Raw genomic sequence first — 21,491 nt, 5'->3', positions numbered from 1 at the left:
GTCCCAAGGGAAGGGCAACTCCCAAGTCCAGGGACACTACCAAGGACACCACAAAGGAAGGTTCAACTCCTAAGAGCAGGGACACTCCCAGGGACAAGAACACTACAAAGGCAAGGCCACCTCAAAAGAGCAGGGACACTCCCAAGGACAAGGACACTACAAAGGAAGGGGCAACTCCCAAGATAAGAGACACTCCCAAGGACAAGGACACTACAAAGGAAGGGGCAACTCCCAAGAAAAGAGACACTCCCAAGGACAAGGACACTACAAAGGAAGGGGCAACTCCCAAGAGAAGAGACACTCCCAAGGACAAGGACACTACAAATGAAGGGGCAACTCCCAAGAGCAGGGACACTCCCAAGGACAAGGACACTACAAGGGAAGGGGCAACTCCCAAGAGAAGAGGCACTCCCAGGGACAAGGACACTACAAAGGACGGGGCTACTCCCAAGAGCAGGGACACTCCCAGGGACAAGGTTGCTTCTAGAGACAGATACAGTACAAGGGAAAGGTCTGCACCCAGGGACAGGGCACCGCCCAGGGAACAGGGAACTTCCAGGGACAAGACACCTCCTACGGCCAAGGCACATCCAAGGGACAGGGCTTCTCCCATAGACACTAGCTCCATCAAGGACAGGCATACATCACCCCTGGCTGCACTGCGGCTGATGTTGTTGAGGGAACGTAGTAAAGATGTGTCCGCGGTGGAGTACCCCCATACCTCCACTCCCATCCAGGCCCGTCAGAAGCAGAGGAAGGAGTACCCTGTTGTTGCATCCCCCATTAAACATGATGCAGAGGCCAGAAGGCAGGCACACAGCAAACGACAAGCAGGCTCCAGCACGTCCCCAGAGAGCAGACCCCCAGCAGCAGATGCTCCACCTTTGGTGGGTGATATTTCATTTGAGTCCGCACCACTTGCCAGTCCTGTCATGTCCAGGGTGCCCTCACATATCCCTAAGAAACGTAGACACACACCATTGACTCATGAACAACCCGAGGTCGCTCCAGTACAGCTATCCCCAGCTCCCAGAGCCACCCTGCCTCCTGGCCCATTCAGCCCTGTGGCTCATCATTTCAGTGGTACCAGTGGCGCAGATGCAGTTGACTCTCATGTGTCAGATAGTGGCACTGTGTCTGTTGTTTGCTGTCATGCATCATGTAGTAGCACTGTCTCAGTTGTGCCCTCTCCTGTTTCTGGTGCTGGCAGTGTGCCTGGGTCTGTGGCTCATGTGTCAGTCACTAGAGCTGTGGCTGTGTCTCACATTCCTGGTTCTGGTGCTGGCAGTGTGTCTGGGTCTGTGGCTCACGTGTCAGTCACTACATCTGTGGCTGTGTCTCACACTCCGGTTTCTGGTGCTGGCAGTGTGTCTGGGTCTGTGGCTCGTGTGTCAGTCACTCGAGCTGTGGCTGTGTCTCACACTCCTGTTACTGGTGCTGGCAGTGTGTCCGAGCCAGGTAGTTCAAGCAGTCCACCTGAATCTGTGATGTGAGGTGCTGTTCACTTCACTCACATGTCTTTTCACATGGTGTGTACATTTTCCATTGTAACCAGCCGTGCACTGCTGTTGTCCTTGGGACGGGTGGCTTGAAACACGTACTTGTGTTGCTAGTGATGTACCTGCTCTGTTGTCCACAATGCCCTGTTGCTGTTCTGATACTGCATTCTGCCCTCTCACGTGCTGCCAATGATGTACCTGCTCTGTTGTCCACAATGCCCTGTTGCTGTTCTGATACTGCATTGTGCCCTCTCACGTGCTGCCAATGATGTACCTGCTCTGTTGTCCACAATGCCCTGTTGCTGTTCTGATACTGCATTGTGCCCTCTCACGTGCTGCCAATGATGTACCTGCTCTGTTGTCCACAATGCCCTGTTGCTGTTCTGATACTGCATTCTGCCCTCTCACGTGCTGCCTCTGATGTACCTGCTCTGCTGTCCACAATGCCCTGTTGCTGTTCTGCTACTGCATTCTGCCCTCTCACGTGCTGCCAATGATGTACCTGCTATGTTGTCCACAATGCCCTGTTGCTGTTCTGATACTGCATTGTGCCCTCTCATGTGCTGCCAATGATGTACCTGCTCTGTTGTCCACAATGCCCTGATGCTGTTCTGATACTGCATTGTGCCCTCTCACGTGCTGCCAATGATGTACCTGCTCTGTTGTCCACAATGCCCTGTTGCTGTTCTGATACTGCATTGTGCCCTCTCACGTGCTGCCAATGATGTACCTGCTCTATTGTCCACAATGCCCTGTTGCTGTTCTAATACTGCATTGTGCCCTCTCACGTGCTGCCTCTGATGTACCTGCTCTGTTGTCCACAATGCCCTGTTGCTGTTATGATACTGCATTGTGCCCTCTCACGTGCTGCCTCTGATGTACCTGCTCTGTTGTCCACAATGCCCTGTTGCTGTTCTGATACTGCATTGTGCCCTCTCACGTGCTGCCAATGATGTACCTGCTCTGTTGTCCACAATGCCCTGTTGCTGTTCTGATACTGCATTGTGCCCTCTCACGTGCTGCCAATGATGTACCTGCTCTGTTGTCCACAATGCCCTGTTGCTGTTCTGATACTGCATTCTGCCCTCTCACGTGCTGCCTCTGATGTACCTGCTCTGTTGTCCACAATGCCCTGTTGCTGTTCTGATACTGCATTCTGCCCTCTCACGTGCTGCCAATGATGTACCTGCTTGGTTGTCCACAATGCCCTGTTGCTGTTCTGATACTGCATTGTGCCCTCTCACGTGCTGCCAATGATGTACCTGCTCTGTTGTCCACAATGCCCTGTTGCTGTTCTGATACTGCATTGTGCCCTCTCACGTGCTGCCAATGATGGACCTGTTCAGTGCAATGGACTGTTGATGCACTTAGCCCCTCTCATGTGCTGCCTCTGATGGACCTGTACAGTGCAATGGACTGTTGATGCACTTAGCCCCTCTCATGTGCTGCCTCTGATGGTCCTATTCAGTGCAATGGACTGTTGATGCACTTAGCCCCTCTCATGTTATGCCTCTGATGGTCCTGTTCAGTGCAATGGACTGTTGATGCACTTACACCCTCTCATGTGCTGCCTCTGATGGACCTGTTCAGTGCAATGGACTGTTGATGCACTTATCCCCTCTCATGTGCTGCCTCTGATGGACCTGTTCAGTGCAATGGACTGTTGATGCACTTAGCCCCTCTCATGTGCTGCCTCTGATGGACCTGTTCAGTGCAATGGACTGTTGATGCACTTAGCCCCTCTCATGTGCTGCCTCTGACGGACCTGTTCAGTGCAATGGACTGTTGATGCACTTAGCCCCTCTCATGTGCTGCCTCTGATGGTCCTGTTCGGTGCAATGGACTGTTGATGCACTTACACCCTCTCATGTGCTGCCTCTGATGGACCTGTTCAGTGCAATGGACTGTTGATGCACTTACACCCTCTCATGTGCTGCCTCTAATGGACCTGTTCAGTGCAATGGACTGTTGATGCATTTAGCCCCTCTCATGTGCTGCCTCTGATGGACCTGTTCAGTGCAATGGACTGTTGATGCACTTAGCCCCTCTCATGTGCTGCCTCTGATGGACCTGTTCAGTGCAATGGACTGTTGATGCACTTAGCCCCTCTCATGTGCTGCCTCTGATGGACCTGTTCAGTGCAATGGACTTTTGATGCACTTACACCCTCTCATGTGATGCCAGTGATGTACATGATCTGTTGTACCCAATGCTCATGCTCTTGGATATTCTGTTATTATGCAACTATTATGTTGAATAAAGCTAATAAATCATGTTTAGTGGTTAGTCGCTGTAATTCCTGGTTGTGTACTTCAATTCTGTATATTTTGGTGCGTTCGTCAATGTATTTCCTGTGACATGACACTCCCCCTCCCAACGTCACAGCCCTGCCAGATACTCCCCTTCCGTCAGTAAATGGTGTGTAGCGTACCTGCGTCGTCGTCGATGATGGTCCATGACTTGCTGGTGGAGGATCGCGAAGAGTATCGGAAAAGCGTGTAGCGCTGGGTCCCTGTGGGCGAGCTGCTTGTGGTGGGTATCTTCGCAATGTGTGGTTTGTTGGCTGTGGGGAATCTGCCGTGTTCAGGCAGGTTGTTTTTCCGCAGCGGTTTTATGTGTGTTTTCCGCCATCTTGATTTGGGACACGGTCGGAGACGTCATTCCGTACGGCGGTGTCTCTGGATAGGTTACGTCCGCCGCGGGGTCGGCTTTGATTCCGCGGCGGTGCATTCACTTCCGCCGCGTACGGAGTTTTGACAGTGTTTCCCATCCTAATATGGCGGTCGGAGTGTCCGCGGCAGGTGGACGGAAAAAGGCTTTTTCCGCCTACTCCAGGACGGCGGTCGTCCTTCCGTCCGCCACCCTAATGAGCCCCTATGTTTTGATATTTAAAAGGTTGGGCATGCTCTTTTAGGTTTTTACTTGGATTTCTGGTGAACAGCCGCAGCTTGAGGGCTTTGCACAAATGACAACCTTCACAAAATCCATAGTGTCTGGGCGACCTTCAGGTTAACTAATGGCTATAATTTCACCTAAGTTGCGGAAGGGATAATACACTTAAAACAGAATATGATTAGGTACATGCATGTATAGTTAATTTGGAGAACAATTCTACATTCCTTGACTCTTTAAATGTGATGATCACGTATGTGTTATTAGGAGTTAAGGGGTATAATAAGAAGCAGCTGCTCTTACTTTACGAAATAGGATCAACCTGTACTAGGCATGTAATGATTCCAGTAATTTTAGTTGTGGACTTGCTGAGGCTGAAATGCTGGTTTCGTATTCAGCAGGCGGTCTTCCCTAAATGCGCCACATTCAAGATGTCCTGTCAAAGGCAAACATGCCTGGTAGAATGGAATTTAATCTGCACAAAAATGTCTGGCAGAATGGAATTTAATTTGTCTCAATGGGCAATTCCAAACTGATTCTTCTGCATCCAGAACATTCACCCTAGGTCAGTTGAAAAGCCCTATAGACTATAGTTCTATAAGGGCCTTGTATGTTAACCTTTTCAATCATTTTCAGATTGCTAAGGTAGGCGGCAGTGATCATTGGCCTTAACAAGCAGGGCTAAACATGAAATACAAAAGGGAGACCTGGTGCCACTATTACAAAGTTGTTATCCAAAGAGGATAAACACATGAATTGATGCAAAGCAAGTTACATTACTAACCCTGGCTCTATAGGACATTAATTGGGGTAACAGAAGATATTAGGCAGGCTGATTCAGACATGATGCGCCAAGTAAATATGACTGAATGAGAGATAACGGACCGCAGTCGTTTTTACTTCACGCATCGCGTCTGAATCACCCTACCTAACCTGGCCTATCCTTATAGATTGTATACCTGGCAAGCATTTAATAAGAGATAACCTGCCTTGACAAAGCCAAGGCCTGTTGGCTTTTTTGGCGAAACACGTGTCGGTTTTTCTTTACTGCTCACAATTACCTTTCTAATAAAGAAGAAAAGATCACCCCAACAGAGTGTTCAATTCTTTGTACCTACCACGCTCTATACAGAATCTAACATTAACCTACAAACCCATATGATAGTGAGGGCGCAAATCCATTGAACACGTCAACATTCACCACATTCTAGGTGGTCTCTGGGTGAAACCACCAGATTAGCATGTGCCACAGCCAGAATTTGGTTCAGGACAAAGTGGGTGTAAACCCTGGTAGCACCCATCAACAAACAACGCCATTATAAATAAGTACATGGATGTGATAATGAGGGAAGTAAATTGTCTAACAGTTAATTTAAAAGAGAGAAACAATAGTGTAGTTCCTGGCACCTGAGACCTTCTAAGCCTGCCATATGGTTTGATGATCACTGTCAAATACTTAAAAAGAAGATGAGAAAACTGAGACCTCAAAAGGAAAAATGTGTGATGGGAAATTATACAAAACTTACTGCAATATAAAGGTTGAATACACAACTCGGATTACAAAGAATAAGGCAAAATATTGTAAGCAAAACTGGGAGCATATGGTTAGAGTGATGATTTCAAAGGATATGCAAACATTTCGAAGACTGGTCCAGCAAGTGAAAATGTCAGGTCCAAGCACCATAAGTTGTTTGGCTACTGAAGAAAGATGGGTTGATTTTTTTTAAATTGTTTTTATTTGAAGAAAAGTAATGAAGGACACACTCAATTTATCACCATATGTGTTACATTCGGATGATCTGTTCCATTAACGTACATTCTCTTTTTGCAAACTTATATACACAATACATACAATCAGTCCGTTCAAAATGTAATTTAGACATCATTACCTTCAGCATTATTGCCTCCCTCCATTAAGTCGTCTTCTCGATTAATTGATGATAGTTCACAAATATCTTCCCTGTAGGTATTCCATTTTCCCCATTTTTTGATCCATTTTTTGTGGCATCCCCGGTGTAGTTACACCGTTTTTCCACCACCAAAACTTTGCCCATGACTTTACACCAGATTGCTAGGGTAGGGGTGGCCGTTACAACCCAGTGGCAGGCTATGTTTCTTTTTGGTATCCTGGTACCCAGAGTGGCCCAGGTCTTTTGTCTTAAATGTTGGTCTGTTGCCTCCCAAATATTAAGCTAACAGCATTTGGGCTTCCTTGGTACTGAATATTCACTCACCCTCGTAATCAGGGACATTACTGCCTCCCAGTATCCCATCACTATGGGGCATTCTCAGATAGTATGGAAGAATGTACCAACCTCCCCACATCCTCTCAGACAAAGCGGGCTTACAATTTTACCAACCTTGCAGAGGATAGTTCTAGTGTAGTAAATTCTATGAAGAATTTTAAGTTGTATTAGACGCAGTTTAGATGTGATCGCTACCTCTCTGGAGGAAGAGAGTGCCTCCTGACATTTGTGTCATCCAGTTCGCCCACTTCATCCTGCCACTTATCTTTGAGCTTTCTCATCGGATTTGACAGGTTATTAACAATTTTTTTGTATGTTAAGGAGATTGCTCATTTATCTAAGTAATCCGTCAATAATCTGTACTCTAATTGGGACGCTTCTGGCAGGGTGGGGTTTGTAGGGAGTATAGGAGAAACCAGTGATAACTGCATATAATGCAATGGTACCTTCCCAAACACCTTCCTAAACACTTTACGGGTGGAAATCCTGTGGTTAAAGTCTCATGTGGAGTGAGAAAAGTTACAATGGTCACTGATTAGAGCATCTCGTTGGCCTTCCAAAGAGCTCCACGATCCGAGCTGTAAGGTTGGAAGTAAATATTAAAACATGAAACTATATTACCAATATCCACAACATACGATTCTGGCATAGACAGCTTATTTGCCAGATGCCAAAAGTCTCAAGTTGTTGCATTAACGAAATAATGTATAGTAAATTAGGATGTGCTAGATCACTAAGGCATCACCTATTCCAGATTGCCCATTATTTGAAACTACAGAATTTCAATTCAATATCGTTATTCTCATCAAAACGTTTTAAATGTTAGAAGGTTAATGGGGTCAGGGGCCATGAATTTCGGGTGTTTCTACATTAATATATCCACCCTTCATCTGAGGGACACTTTGGCTAATCCTACTGCTTTCCAGCACTTAGTGGAACTTCCAATTCCTATCATGAGATGTGTTAAATATACATTTTGTATAGGACTAAAGCCCCTCTATTATTTGGGGGATGGATCTATGCAATTTTGCAACATGGATGGTAATTGTGGCTATGGCTTAAAGGTATTTTATCGCTGAGGCATTGGATTACTTAAATATGGAATTAGGGTACGAAGTGATCCAATAAGGTTTTTATATGACATGCAGTTCTTATATATGACGCGTGCAGTGGGTACATTTTTTTTATGGTTTTAACTGTGGAAGGTTTTAAGTGATTTACATGGAAGAAGACTTGTTTTAATTATGATTACATTAAGGTTGTGTGTTATGTGTGTATCTCAAAAAGACCAATGGTCTAAATAAACTTTGGTCACTACTATAAATACAATTTTGCCATGTCAACTGAAAATATAAAAGAGGGGAAGGGAGCTCAAGAATTTAAAGATTTCCAATGTGAATAACATTGGGGTAAAGAGGAATGAACAAAAGAAAGTGTGTATAGAAGATGAACTACAACACCCCTTGACAGCCTAAGACCTTTTTATTGAGATGCTTTGAGAAAAGTGAACATAAAAGTTAGTTTCTGCTCAGCCAAAGGATATGAGACTCCTTTTTCCCTCTCCTCACTCAATACAGCTCTTAATAACTCTGACTTTACTTGCTATGAAAAACAGGTAATCTATTTACTATTGCCTAGCAAAAGAGAACACAGAACAAAATTGAAGATGTGCTAAAGCTGTTAAATGAATGCCTAAGGATCACTGTGGTTTCAAAATAAAAGGACATTATAGGCTGACTTCATAACAAAGCTGGGTAAGGAATCAAACATCGAAACTACCTTGGTTTATAGTATGACATAAACAGTAGAATACTGTTGCAATCCATGGAATGAAAAAATTTAACTTTTTGGGGCGTCCCTTAATTGTGTCACATAAAATGGTAGCAGCAAACCTGCCTATCGAAACTTATTATTTTGTTCCTTACAATCTTAACTTTGGTAGATCTTCATACCCAGTGCTTAATTTGTAAAATATTAAGTGCAGGTGCTGAGATTTTGTAGGATGCCACATCCACTTCCCCGGCCCCATCCACTTTCTTTACTGGCCCCACCCACTTACTCCATTGGTTCCACCAACACCCTCAACTGGCACTGCTGAAAGCTATATATAATACACAGTGATTCTATGATATATATTGGGTCACGTCTTTAAAAATTAAAATAAATATATTGGGTCGAATCTGTCAAATGTCCAGGTTCATTAGGCTTACACAGTTGTCAAATGCACCCTAACATCTCCAAATTCACAACAAACACACTGCTCCTGTTGTCCAAGAATAGCCCAACTGCCTACTAGCAACCACCATGTATAAGCCATTTGCAGCCACATGAGCTCTGATACTACCTTAACTGTCAAGCACAGCTCCATAATGCATATGGTTGCTAAATAATCTATCTTGCAGCCCCGGGTAGTGTATGGTGGTAGGTGGTGTTCCCCACAGAGTTGAAGGTGGGATAGTGGTGCGTGTGTGCCACTGCTTTAAAAATAGGGTTCCTCTTGAGTGCTTGTGATAGGAACCCTAGAGCAAAAGGGGATAGTGGGACTCCTGCTTTGACTGAGGTGCAGTGTGCTGTGATGGAGGGACGGTTGAGTGAGTTGCTTTCAGGGTTGAAAAGGCAGACCCTTCCTGAAAGCAGCCTCCTAGCCTCCACTGGAATGGGGTAATTTACTCCTTCTAATCTAGTGGCTCATCCCCTCTGTGCATGTTCAAACCCTCTGACACATATTGGGGGTAGTTAGATAACACTTGGAACCACATTACATTTTGGAAAATGCATATACTGACATGGTCTAATAGTTACGTTCAGTGTTATTTCTGTTTTGGTACCTGCTTGTATAAGTTTATAGTTGCTTTTTTTAGATTTTTGCACTCTGAGGCAGGCCGCGAGTTGCACATGGCAGCAATATCTGTAAAATACCACATAACACATTACCAGATAACTGCACACAAAACTAGGCTGCGGCCTCATCGAGGCAGATTTCAAATGAAATATGAGGAACTCGAGTTGAAGAGATAAGAACCCTTGCTTCAGCATCTAGATTGCTTTTCTGGAACGCAACCAATCTTGGTTTTGTATTTTATTTGCATATGGCGCAAGCTTGACCCGGAGGATTTGGAGCACTTTACATGAGCGTCAGTTACATTACACAAGAAAACATTCATTTTTGAAAGGCACAGGGAGATTAAGGGGGTCATCACGATGGCGTTGAATTCGCCACCGACAGGCTGTCGGTGGAGGGTTCACCATGTCGGTGGAGGGTTCACCGCCATGATGAGGCCATTTCACACCTTCCATATTACAATGGCGGGCGGGTCCGTAGTGTGGGTGCAAAATCTGACTGCCACGCATCTTTTCCATTGAGGCGAGTGCTGCAGCCAGCAGCACCCGCCTCAATGGAAAACATGGCACTTGCGGGGCGGGCGCTGTGGTGGCGGCAACATTGTAATGCCATACGTAGGGCTGCCACCTTATAGGCGGGCGGTCCCCATCCCCGGGACGATGTTGGACGGATAGAAGTCCGTCCGCCATCATAATCAGGCCCTAAGTGATTTGCCCAGAATCACAGAATGTTGAGGTGAAGCCAAAACGTGTACCAGTTCCCCAGTTCCAAAATCGACAACTCTGGACGTTACGCCACATCCTCTGAACATCAACATATCGCTGTATGTGAACATTCAAAGATGGATGTAGCATGCATGGCATGTCCAGCATTGCCCCTATTGTTCCAGAGATTATCTGCAGCGATCAGAATTCGACCCAAGGGGTGCCATTGCCAACCCTCAGCCAAGCCTTCAGGGTTCTTTCTGGAATGGCCGGTGCTATTTCTGTAGCTGGGCTTTACCGTATCACTCTTAATGAAAAGCAAAAGCCCAGCTTTGATGAAAAGAAAGACACATATTGTCGGTCTCTGCTTACTACAATACTGCCAACAGGGCACAAAACGATCAGGCAATTTCCACTTCAATTATGCAACGCTTAATGCCTGCAATTGTCTCTTTTCCTGCCGCCCTACCTCATCATGTTGTATCCGTGACAATGACACATGATTCCTTACATCATGAGATAGAATCTTATGACATTCCATTACATCATGTATTGTTACGAATAGGAAACCTTTACTTACTTAATAACTGACTTTTAATAATCTGAGGCCTGCTGTGTGCCCCTTGCCTGCTGCATGACAAGCTGCTTGCTTCGTCATCAGCTGTGCAATTTGCTGGGGTGGGTAAAAACAAGGTGGGGACACTGATCACAATACTGACCCAGGACACTTGACTGTTCAATGAAAAGGAGGGACGGGCTAATAATTATTTGCAAGCGGTCATTGGTAAAGCACTAGAGCATCTATGATTGAAGAATGAAGGACCTGTTACACTTGCTGAGACAGTATCCATACAGGCAGTTTCTGTGAGTGTTTGCCTCATCCTGATTAGGCAGGTGGCTGCGGCACCAAATTAAAAAACTTTAAATCCAGCCCGATCAGTGACCCAGTGGTGCTTTTTTCCGCACAAATGAGAAAAATGTCACCCATTGGTGCAGGAAATCTCACAATCTGGCAACACTGAAAAAAGGCATGGATGGATTTACTGTGTATGTGGTATCGTCCCTTCACCGGGAGTCTGAAGACCTGTTTGAAGTGAACACGTGTGAACACGTTACCACCGTGTGAGTTGGCACTTGGCAGGTATGTCAATAGACCTTGCCCTGAGAAAAAAGTGCCTGTGCTAAGCACTGTTAATATTAATGTTAAATGTTAATGTTAAAAATATTTATAAAGCACAACGTTCACCGGGTAGGTTTCTTGGTGCTAAAACCACTGTAAACCAGCTGCAACGATTATGCCCTGATCATACCTCTAAATGTCCACCCCTACAGCACCTAGAAAGCTCTTGAATTCGAGTGCTACTGCCTTATACCGAAGTGCAACTGTGAGCACCAGCATTATCCCAACATGCGTGACTGCTAAGAACTAAAAAGAGTAATGTCACTGATGAGAATTAAATCGTAGAAGTCTTTAAAACTGGACAAATTAAATATTGTCTGTCAGATATTTAGCATTATGACATATTGAAGGCCATTCACAAAACACACCTACTTTGTTTGACTAAGAGAACATATTAAATCTAGACTTTTCCTGGCATGCAATCTGAAAAGATTGAGTACAATACAAAATAAAGAATGGAACTCTTCCAAAAACTCTGTAATCACTGCAAGTGCTCAGAGTAGCTGCTGAGGCATCCTGAATTTCTATGTATGTCTAAGAAAGGAAGAATCAAACATTCAAATTATTTTCCTTTCTCTTTCTCCTTAGTTAAGCTATAAAAGTGGTGAGAAGTCTTCATTTAATGTTTCAACTTTTTGCTCTCCATATTTTTTAGGCTGTGTAACTTTATGTAGAAAACACTAACCTTGCATTCTAGGGGCATGAATCAGAAAGGTAAACTTACACGTTTTGTTCATAGTGATGCTTCTTTTGATGCCTTGTAGCTTAAGGTAACAAAATACTAACCTTACTTTACATACAATCTTCTTGATTTCATTTAAAATACTGTTCTACTAGCGCACAAGATACTCTAAAATGTATCAAGACGTCACAGGATCGCTTTCAAACTTGAACTCTAACCTTCAAGAGTGTTATGTTCTATTTGTGGGCAGAGTCTATAGAACATCTTCAAGTTCAAGTTCAAATGATCTTTATTCGGAATTAAATACATCCATAAAAGTACATACAGAATGAAACATTTAAAAGCATTTAAAAGACACATAAAAATAGAAACAAGTTACATTTGGGTTTTAGCAGCATATATACATAAGACACATAATACATAGTAAAGGGGAACATTTGTCCTATTAATATAAATGGGTTTCAATTAGTCCACTCCCAAAATAATCGTACATATACAGACACACATATTGGTAAGACTTTGTGCCAATTTGTGCCAAAACAATAAAGTGCAATGTGCGTTCAGGTAAGTAAAGTGCGGTGAACATTTACTAGCACAATACTGTTGTTCATTATGCGTGTTCCATGCTTGCCCTTGATCTCACACAGACTTTCATAAAGCAGCTTACAGTGTATATAACTTCGTCTGTTGACAGTGTTTGAAGAAATCTCATTGCCAGATTAAAGTCCCTTAGATTATATTTACGGAGAATCGGCATTAAATATTGGCGAATATACAGTTTATAATAGCCACAGAAAAAGAAAAAATGCAGCAAACTTTGTTTCCCACCTTCAGAGCAGGGGCAATTCATCTCCCCTAAGTTTTTGTTAAAACCCAGGGGGAAGCTTAATAAATTAACAATGCTTCCATCCCGAAACCTGAACAGAAGACTCCGGTTCCATCTTCCTATGGGAATTGACAAATATCTGCAAAGTTTGTTTGATTCCTCATTGCCTGAATCGATAAGGGGCCGGTATTTACTTACAACTGGTTTGGAGAATTCGGCTCTCATTCTTTCTTCCTTATATAAGTCAAGCAATGCCCGTTTTACAGTATTCTTATGAGCAGGAACAATAGTGTTAGGAGAACTAAACAAAACGTCATGTCCCACGCTCACCAGGCTATTTTTAACAGCTTGTAACCAGGGTATGCATTGGGATCTATCGCATGATAGACAATCAGATATTATGCTACGTGTTAAAGATGCCGCTGGGTTTAACCATATTTTTATCCAAAAGAGCGCGGGCCTCGACCTAATAAAATCAGTAATATAAGGCAACCTAAGTTCATTATGACAAATAAGTGTGGGGGCACTGGGAACACCCCCCAGCACCCTCCTACAAAACCTATTTTCCTCCAGCTGAAGAGACATGCTGTTACAGTAACCCCACACTTCTGCTCCATATGTCCCTGTTGGTTGACATTGGGTACGATAGATATTGAGCAGGGGGGTAATGACATCAGCCAGTTTAGGTTGTCGGAGAGATAAAATTGAATTGATTGATTTGCCAATTTTATTTCTCGCATAGGCAGCATGTGGCTGCCATGAGCTTGTATTTGAAAATAATAACCCTAAATAGGGAAAAGTGCTGGTGCATTTTAGAGTGTTGTCACCTGATTTAATTGAGGTAATATTGTATTTTTTAAGTCCGCAGTTCATAATAAAAGATTTTTTATAATTGGTATTTAGACCCAGATCAGACATAAAAGCAACAAACCCAGTAATTAAAGTACGTAAAGCATTCGGAGTGCGCCCCATTAATACTGCGTCATCCGCATAGAGTAATGTAGTAATGGGGGAACCTTTTATAATTGGTACATCCTTAGTAATCTTACTCAATATGCTGCTCAACCCATTAATATATAAAATAAAAAGCAGTGGGGCGAGTACGCAGCCCTGTCTAACTCCTCTGCTAATAAAAATATCGTTGGATAGATCACCATCGTTATTTATACGTACTCTTGCCTTTAAATCCCTATGCAGATAAGAAAGAAAATATACCAGTGAGTCATCCAAACCATATTCAAGCAAAAGTGACCACAACCTAGAACGATTAACAAAATCAAAAGCGGAACTCAGATCCATGAAACCCAAATAAAGCGGGGACTTTTTAACAATAATGTATTTGGTCATAATCAAATTCAAATTAAGACATTGTTCGACTGTACCCGCGTGGCTTCTGAATCCCAATTGACTGCAATGTAAAACGTTGTTGTCCTCAGCCCAATTCCTTATCCTTTTAAAAATTACCCTTCCGAGGACTTTTAGTGTATTATCAATCAGTGAAATCGGACGGTAACAGGCAGGGTCCATCCTGTCACCTTTTTTAAATATCGGTACGATGACACTGTTTGACCAGGACTCGGGAATAGAGCTGTCAGTCAAATTATTAAATAAATTGCAAAGTAAAGGGGCCCAAAAGTTGATTTCAGATTTAATCTGGTCAATAGAGAGACCATCCGGGCCGGGGGCTTTATTGCTAGCACTCTCGGTTATTGCATCCTCGACCTCGGATAATAGAATGTTCAGTGGTTCAGCGGTATTGGATGAGGTGGAAGTATCTAGAGAAATGGCTGATATAGCATAAATTGTTGAAAAATGCTCTACCCATGCCTCGCCAGTTATATTACAATTGATTGGTTTGATATTGGAACCAAAGGATCTAAGGGACTTGACTTCTCTCCAGAAACCTGCCGTGTCCTTTAATGTGGCAGTACGCGTGAGAGATTCCCAATGATTAATCACTAGGGCCTCAGATCTAATGCGTAGCGTAATTTTGTATTTTGATCTTAATTCTCTCACGAGTGAAGCGTCCCTTGGATTGGTTTTTAAGGCAGCCCTCAGGTCCCTATTGGCCTTAGAGCAAGAAGAGTCAAACCAACGGGGGCCATGGTCAATATTGGGCCTAACTGGTTTAGAGGATTCTCTCTTAATAACCCCACAAAGATTACCAAAAGACACAACCACATCGTCGCCGAGACTAGTAAGCGACAAACAGGTCTCTACTATCTTGGGGTGTTTTCGAATTACTCTGGCTAAAATATCTTTATTATCCACCCCTTTCCATATTAATCTTAATCTATCAGTAGATAACTCCAAGTTTTGAGCCCCACTCTCTACTCTCAAAGCAGATTTTGTGTTCTGCAGATTATGTAGAAATATTCTAAGCGGGTAGTGGTCACTATAAGCGGAGCAGATGACTTCTGCTTTTGAAATTATGTCACTTATTGTCGGGCAGACAAATATATAATCTATCGTGGAAACACAGCCCTGACCTATGTATGTAGGCATTAAAATATTGTTCGCGTTGGTACCAGCAATTTCCATAGCATTTATTAAATCATGGGAGGCTAGATGGTTTTTTAACTCCTCTCCATTTCTACATAGTGGGCTATTGCGGTACATGTGGGCATTAAAGTCTCCTCCAATGCAGATGCCATCAAAGGGCCCGTACTTCAGCCCTTCCATAATTTCATCAATAAAATTAAACAATGACATAAAATTTCCATTCGGTCGGGTAACAAAATCATTATTATAAAAATTAATAAAACATAATTTCATTCTGTTAATGTACTTCATAGCCATAAAACATTTACCCGGTGTAGGAATCAATTTAGTTTGTACTCCGGGTTTAATTTTAGTCCAGATAGATAGACCTCCACTGGCGCGACCCATAGGTGAGGGGGAATCCATTAAGTTATAGCAGCAGAATCCCTCCAGTGTGGGTGTAGTGGTGCACCAAGTCTCTTGTAGCATCAATATGTCACAGTTATTATTAACCCACTCTGACCATTCTTTGATTTTCAGTTTGGAATTGAGACCCGCAATGTTCCAGCTTACAAGAGATAGATCTGAACCCTGGCGCAACAGTCTGTGGTTCGGGGATTTTTGGCTCACAACAATCCATGGTGATGTATGTGGTACTTCATGGAATTCAGTGTTTGATGGTAATGTTGATTCACCCGAATCAGACAAAGACGGTCAGTCCAACATATCAAGATCCGACAGAGGTGCAAATCTATTAAACATCCTAAATGGGAATGAAGCTGGCTGGCATTGCATGGGGGGCGGCTGAAAATGCATTGGTGGTAGTTGAAATTGCATTAAGGGTGGTCGAAGTTGCATTGGAGGTTGTCTGTAAAAGTAACTCAGAGGTAACATGGTTACAACAGTAGGAATAGCAGAGCAATTGCCATTTCTACTGAGTAGATGTCTCACAGTACCAGGGTTTTTGAAATTGAGAACTATACAGTCACCTTCCTTGTCTTTAGGTAAGGGCCCTACCCATGACACCCTACGAGTCGATAAGATCTCACTTGAGATGTCATATCCAACACCTTTATGCTTGGATAACCAGTCTATGCTTTTATTTCGCAGTTGCACCCATGATTCACCCTGTTCCGCCCTCAGCGATGGTACTCCTGCAAGGACAAGGACAAAAGGACAAGCATCCGGTGGTAAATGTAAAGGAGGCCCTTGATGTTTAGAAGGCCTGCTTGATTCTGCTTGCCCAGTACTTTTATTATTAATAGCAGCGGTGGATTTTGTTGCTATTGTGGGTTGGGTCAAGCCGTGATTACGATTGGTATCATTTTTATTAGTAATAACGGCGGGGGCAGTCTTTCTGGGTGCAGGCGTTGGTATGGGTTTAAGAGGTAGAGTAGATTTTGCCAAGTTCTTCCCACCATTGACGGATCGGGGTTGGATTGTGGGTAATACAGTAGAAGGTGGTAATATTCTGGTGTTGCTTGTGCCCTCACCTGGTGAGGTGGAGGCCTCCTGTTTCTTTTGTGACATAGTGTTGCTCACAGATTCAAATTCCTTTAAGAGACGATCGATTCTGATTTGGTCTAAAACGGAAGACCCCTTTCTTTTCGCCTCTTCATTTTTTACCAGGTTATCTAATCTATCAAGTCTTTTAAAAACATTATTAAATTGATTGATCATTTGCTTCTCTAAACGATTAAAAATAGTATCCACTATCGTTTCTATGAGATTCCCATTTTGTTTAGAAAGGTTATAATTATCTCCCATAGTTGATGTTTGGGTCCATATCGTATTAGTAGTCCCACTTGAGTCAATAGTGATAGTGGTCGGGATATCAATCGCATCCATTAAATCTTTATCCACCTCATGAACTGTTTGTACCCCAGTAGGTTTTGATTTATTCCACATGCTCTGAGGCGTGGGCTGATTCTTATTAGGTAGAGGTTGTTTCCTTTTATTGGCACTCGGTTTGGCGGTGCCTCTTTTACGTTTTTCCCCTCCCTGTTTATTACTTGATTCCATAGTTCCCACGATAATATCATCATCCTGGGAGGTAATTGTAATAATGGAAACAGTTTCAGTCTCAGTCATCTGGGGTACGGGCAATATTGGTGTCAATGCCGGTTTTGTAATGACAACAGCTGATGATAGTGGAAGACCAGGGCTGTTTGGCAATGATAGTGATAGTGACTGTGTGATATTACTAGTGCAGCTCATGGACATTCTTCTTTCCGTATCAGCTATCTCGTTTGATACCAAAGACAAAGCATTTTCAAGTAGGGACTCAAAAGTGGGAGGGGGGAACGGAAAATCTTCTTGTGAATTAGCTATATCAGCGGATTCCATAATGGGAAACTAAGAAGTAGACTCACCAGTAGCAGGGTGGCGATAAGGCAATATTAGAGGGGTTGCCCGCCCGACCGCTGCTGACCACTGACGGCCACAGACGGCCCGCCCTCTGCCCGGGCTCCGCCCGGCGCCGCCCGCGCGCGTCCGCGAGGCGTAGGTAGCCGTCTCCTTTTGTGCGCCTCCTGGCGCTGTTCACAGGAAGTGGGTGGTGCAGTGGCCCGGGCAAGCTGGGAGTTGTGGTCCACTCCGAGGGCGACCACAACGTCAGGGACCCAGCGGCGCGGTGAGCTCGGCGTCTGGTCACTGATGGCAGCGTGACCCCTCCTGCAGCCGGTCAAGATCCAGGTAAGGCCCCCGCTCAGCTCCGGGAGCCGTCTCCTTTTGTGCGCCTCCTGGCGCTGTTCACAGGAAGTGGGCGGTGCAGTGGCCCGGGCAAGCTGGGAGTTGTGGTCCACTCCGAGGGCGACCACAACGTCAGGGACCCAGCGGCGCGGTGAGCTCGGCGTCTGGTCACTGATGGCAGCGTGACCCCTCCTGCAGCCGGTCAAGATCCAGGTAAGGCCCCCGCTCAGCTCCGGGAGCCGTCTCCTTTTGTGCGCCTCCTGGCGCTGTTCACAGGAAGTGGGCGGTGCAGTGGCCCGGGCAAGCTGGGAGTTGTGGTCCACTCCGAGGGCGACCACAACGTCAGGGACCCAGCGGCGCGGTGAGCTCGGCGTCTGGTCACTGATGGCAGCGTGACCCCTCCTGCAGCCGGTCAAGATCCAGGTAAGGCCCCCGCTCAGCTCCGGGAGCCGTCTCCTTTTGTGCGCCTCCTGGCGCTGTTCACAGGAAGTGGGCGGTGCAGTGGCCCGGGCAAGCTGGGAGTTGTGGTCCACTCCGAGGGCGACCACAACGTCAGGGACCCAGCGGCGCGGTGAGCTCGGCGTCTGGTCACTGATGGCAGCGTGACCCCTCCTGCAGCCGGTCAAGATCCAGGTAAGGCCCCCGCTCAGCTCCGGGAGCCGTCTCCTTTTGTGCGCCTCCTGGCGCTGTTCACAGGAAGTGGGCGGTGCAGTGGCCCGGGCAAGCTGGGAGTTGTGGTCCACTCCGAGGGCGACCACAACGTCAGGGACCCAGCGGCGCGGTGAGCTCGGCGTCTGGTCACTGATGGCAGCGTGACCCCTCCTGCAGCCGGTCAAGATCCAGGTAAGGCCCCCGCTCAGCTCCGGGAGCCGTCTCCTTTTGTACGCCTCCTGGCGCTGTTCACAGGAAGTGGGCGGTGCAGTGGCCCGGGCAAGCTGGGAGTTGTGGTCCACTCCGAGGGCGACCACAACGTCAGGGACCCAGGGGCGCGGTGAGCTCGGCGTCTGGTCACTGATGGCAGCGTGACCCCTCCTGCAGCCGGTCAAGATCCAGGTAAGGCCCCCCTTATCTTAATAGTTGGGTTTCATACATTTTTATCCAATTCCTTTCAAACCTTTAGCACTCTTTCTGGCAGCAGCAGAAAGCAGAAAGCCCCGCCCCCGTCCTGATGCTCGGCTCTGGACATGGTTTTGAAAAATAAAACAATAATTTATTACCATTTTATTTTTCTATCGATGGGGCCACTTTTTTAGTGGAGCAACTCTCCCCTGCCTTAATGTAGTAGAAGCACTGCTGTAATTGGCAATTAAATCAGGTAGCTATAGACAAACATTTGGAAAAAATGTAGGAAATACCTATTCAATATAGACATAAGTCACACCTAAAGCGTGCCCCCTGGGCCTGGCTGCTAATATGTAATAATATGGCATACTACAAATTCGGGATAGTGATACAACTCAAAAACTATTAAATTAGTGGACCTGACTAGACTATACTGGGATTAAAATCTTTATTTTCTACCTCTGCTCAGGAAAGGGTCAGACAAATGCTTCACAGATATTTCCTGCTTAATTTTTAAAACATGACTTAATGGTTGACATCTGATGTTAGTTAATTGAAGGAGACAAATAACTTAAAAAATGTTCTGTAAATTGCTTGAGCCAGAACTCATTAAAATCTTATTCTGCCAAGCATCACACCACCTACTTAGACCCTTATGATTCTTCCCTTCCTTGTCCTACTACACCTCTTTTCCACTTTGCCATATTTTGGGAGGGCGCTTTGGTCCTGAGTAGACAGAGAAGTTCCTTACTGAACATTTTTATTGGCCCAGGATAGGTGCACAGGTTAAGAAAGGATGTAGAGAATGCCCCAAATGTCAGGTGACCAACCCGTACTTCCCGTCTCAAGCTCTGGTACAGAAGATGCACATAAGTGAGGTCCCTTGACAAAGGATAAGGACGGATCTGGTAGGACCACTGGATCTCTCCCAAAATGTTAGTTTTAGTGGAGTATACCATCCCATCCATTTTCCTGAAGTGGTCCTACTGCTACTCAGATAGCTAGTGTAATAGTAGATACATTTTCTATGCAGGGTTTTCCCAAAGCTCTCCTGCTGCCTTCATTTCTAAATTTATGTGAGATGTTTGCAAGGAACTCAGAGTCAGCCAAATCCGAAACTCAGTGTATCCCCCTCAAACATATGACCTGCTGGAGAGATGTAAAGCTACCCTTAAGTTCACCCTGAAAAAAATCTCCAAAGGGGAAGGATGAGACTGGGATAGCATGTTAGCCGTCAAATTAATTTGGGGTCCTCCTCTTTTGGATTAATATTTTGTAGAAAATCTTGTACACTTAATGGATATGGTTGAAAAGATGCGGGAGTACTCAAATGGAGATGAAACGACTTTGCCTAAATATGTCATCATCATCATCATAAATACTTGCCTTAAATGTTTTCACTTCTTCAGTATCCATACAATCATAGAAAAAAATTGACAATTTAACTACAGAAGTCTATGTCATAATTAAAATTCAGTAAATGCACCAATTTAAAACGTGTCCTAGGGATTAAAAGTCAAAGGGCCATCTAAAGGAACGGAGTGCATAAGTATACAATAATAGACAACTTAAAAGTTAACAAGTTCTCAGCTATATACTTATCTCTTGGTGTCCCCCTCTGTTCCCTAGGTTTTGGCAACCATGCAGCAAGAAGGATACCAACATAAGTTCACAGGAAAAAGGGCACATGTGGTAAAAGCTTTTTCAAATGATGGGTGGACACTAGAACATGTATAAATGTAAAAGATGTAGTTAAAAGCATATACTAAAATGAGCATTCTCCCGACTTTTTGGATTTTTTTCAAATGCCCCACAAAGGCTAAATTATTTGGAAACCGCACCGGCAAACAAGGGTCTAGCATCCAATCTTAAAACTTGCAAGGCTTCTTGGTTGCGAGTTCCCAGCTGTTTCCAGATAGGTTTTAGCCAATTTGCTCTAGGAAATGCGTATGCCAGCCAGACGAACATTATAAGGGCAGTAAATTCAATGGGGGCTTTACCTGATTATGTTTCTTAGCTGAGGTCATGTCTTGCAAAATACAGCGAATTGGTTAAGTTTATACAATAAAAGACATAGGCAAAGCAGCAGCAATAATACAACCAGATGGTAAGGAGCGGGAATTTAGTCCAGAGGACCAAGTGCTTCCATCACTACCTTGAGTTGATCACAAGTTCTTGTTCCACTGGCAACGTCCCTATACATTAATATGCAAGATAACACCAGTAACCTGTCTGATTGAGTTTATAGACAAACAAAACATAGTACCATTTATCATGTTAATCTGCTAAACAATTAGGAGGGGGGAATACACCACCAGTTCATACCGTGTTATTAGATCAAACCCAATAGTCAGGTAGGGCAATAGCCAACAAGCTGAAGGCAGGC

The sequence above is a fragment of the Lissotriton helveticus genome, chromosome 2_1 (assembly GCF_964261635.1).
Source record: "Lissotriton helveticus chromosome 2_1, aLisHel1.1, whole genome shotgun sequence".
NCBI lineage: Eukaryota > Metazoa > Chordata > Amphibia > Caudata > Salamandridae > Lissotriton > Lissotriton helveticus.
This window is presented reverse-complemented; position numbering follows the sequence as displayed.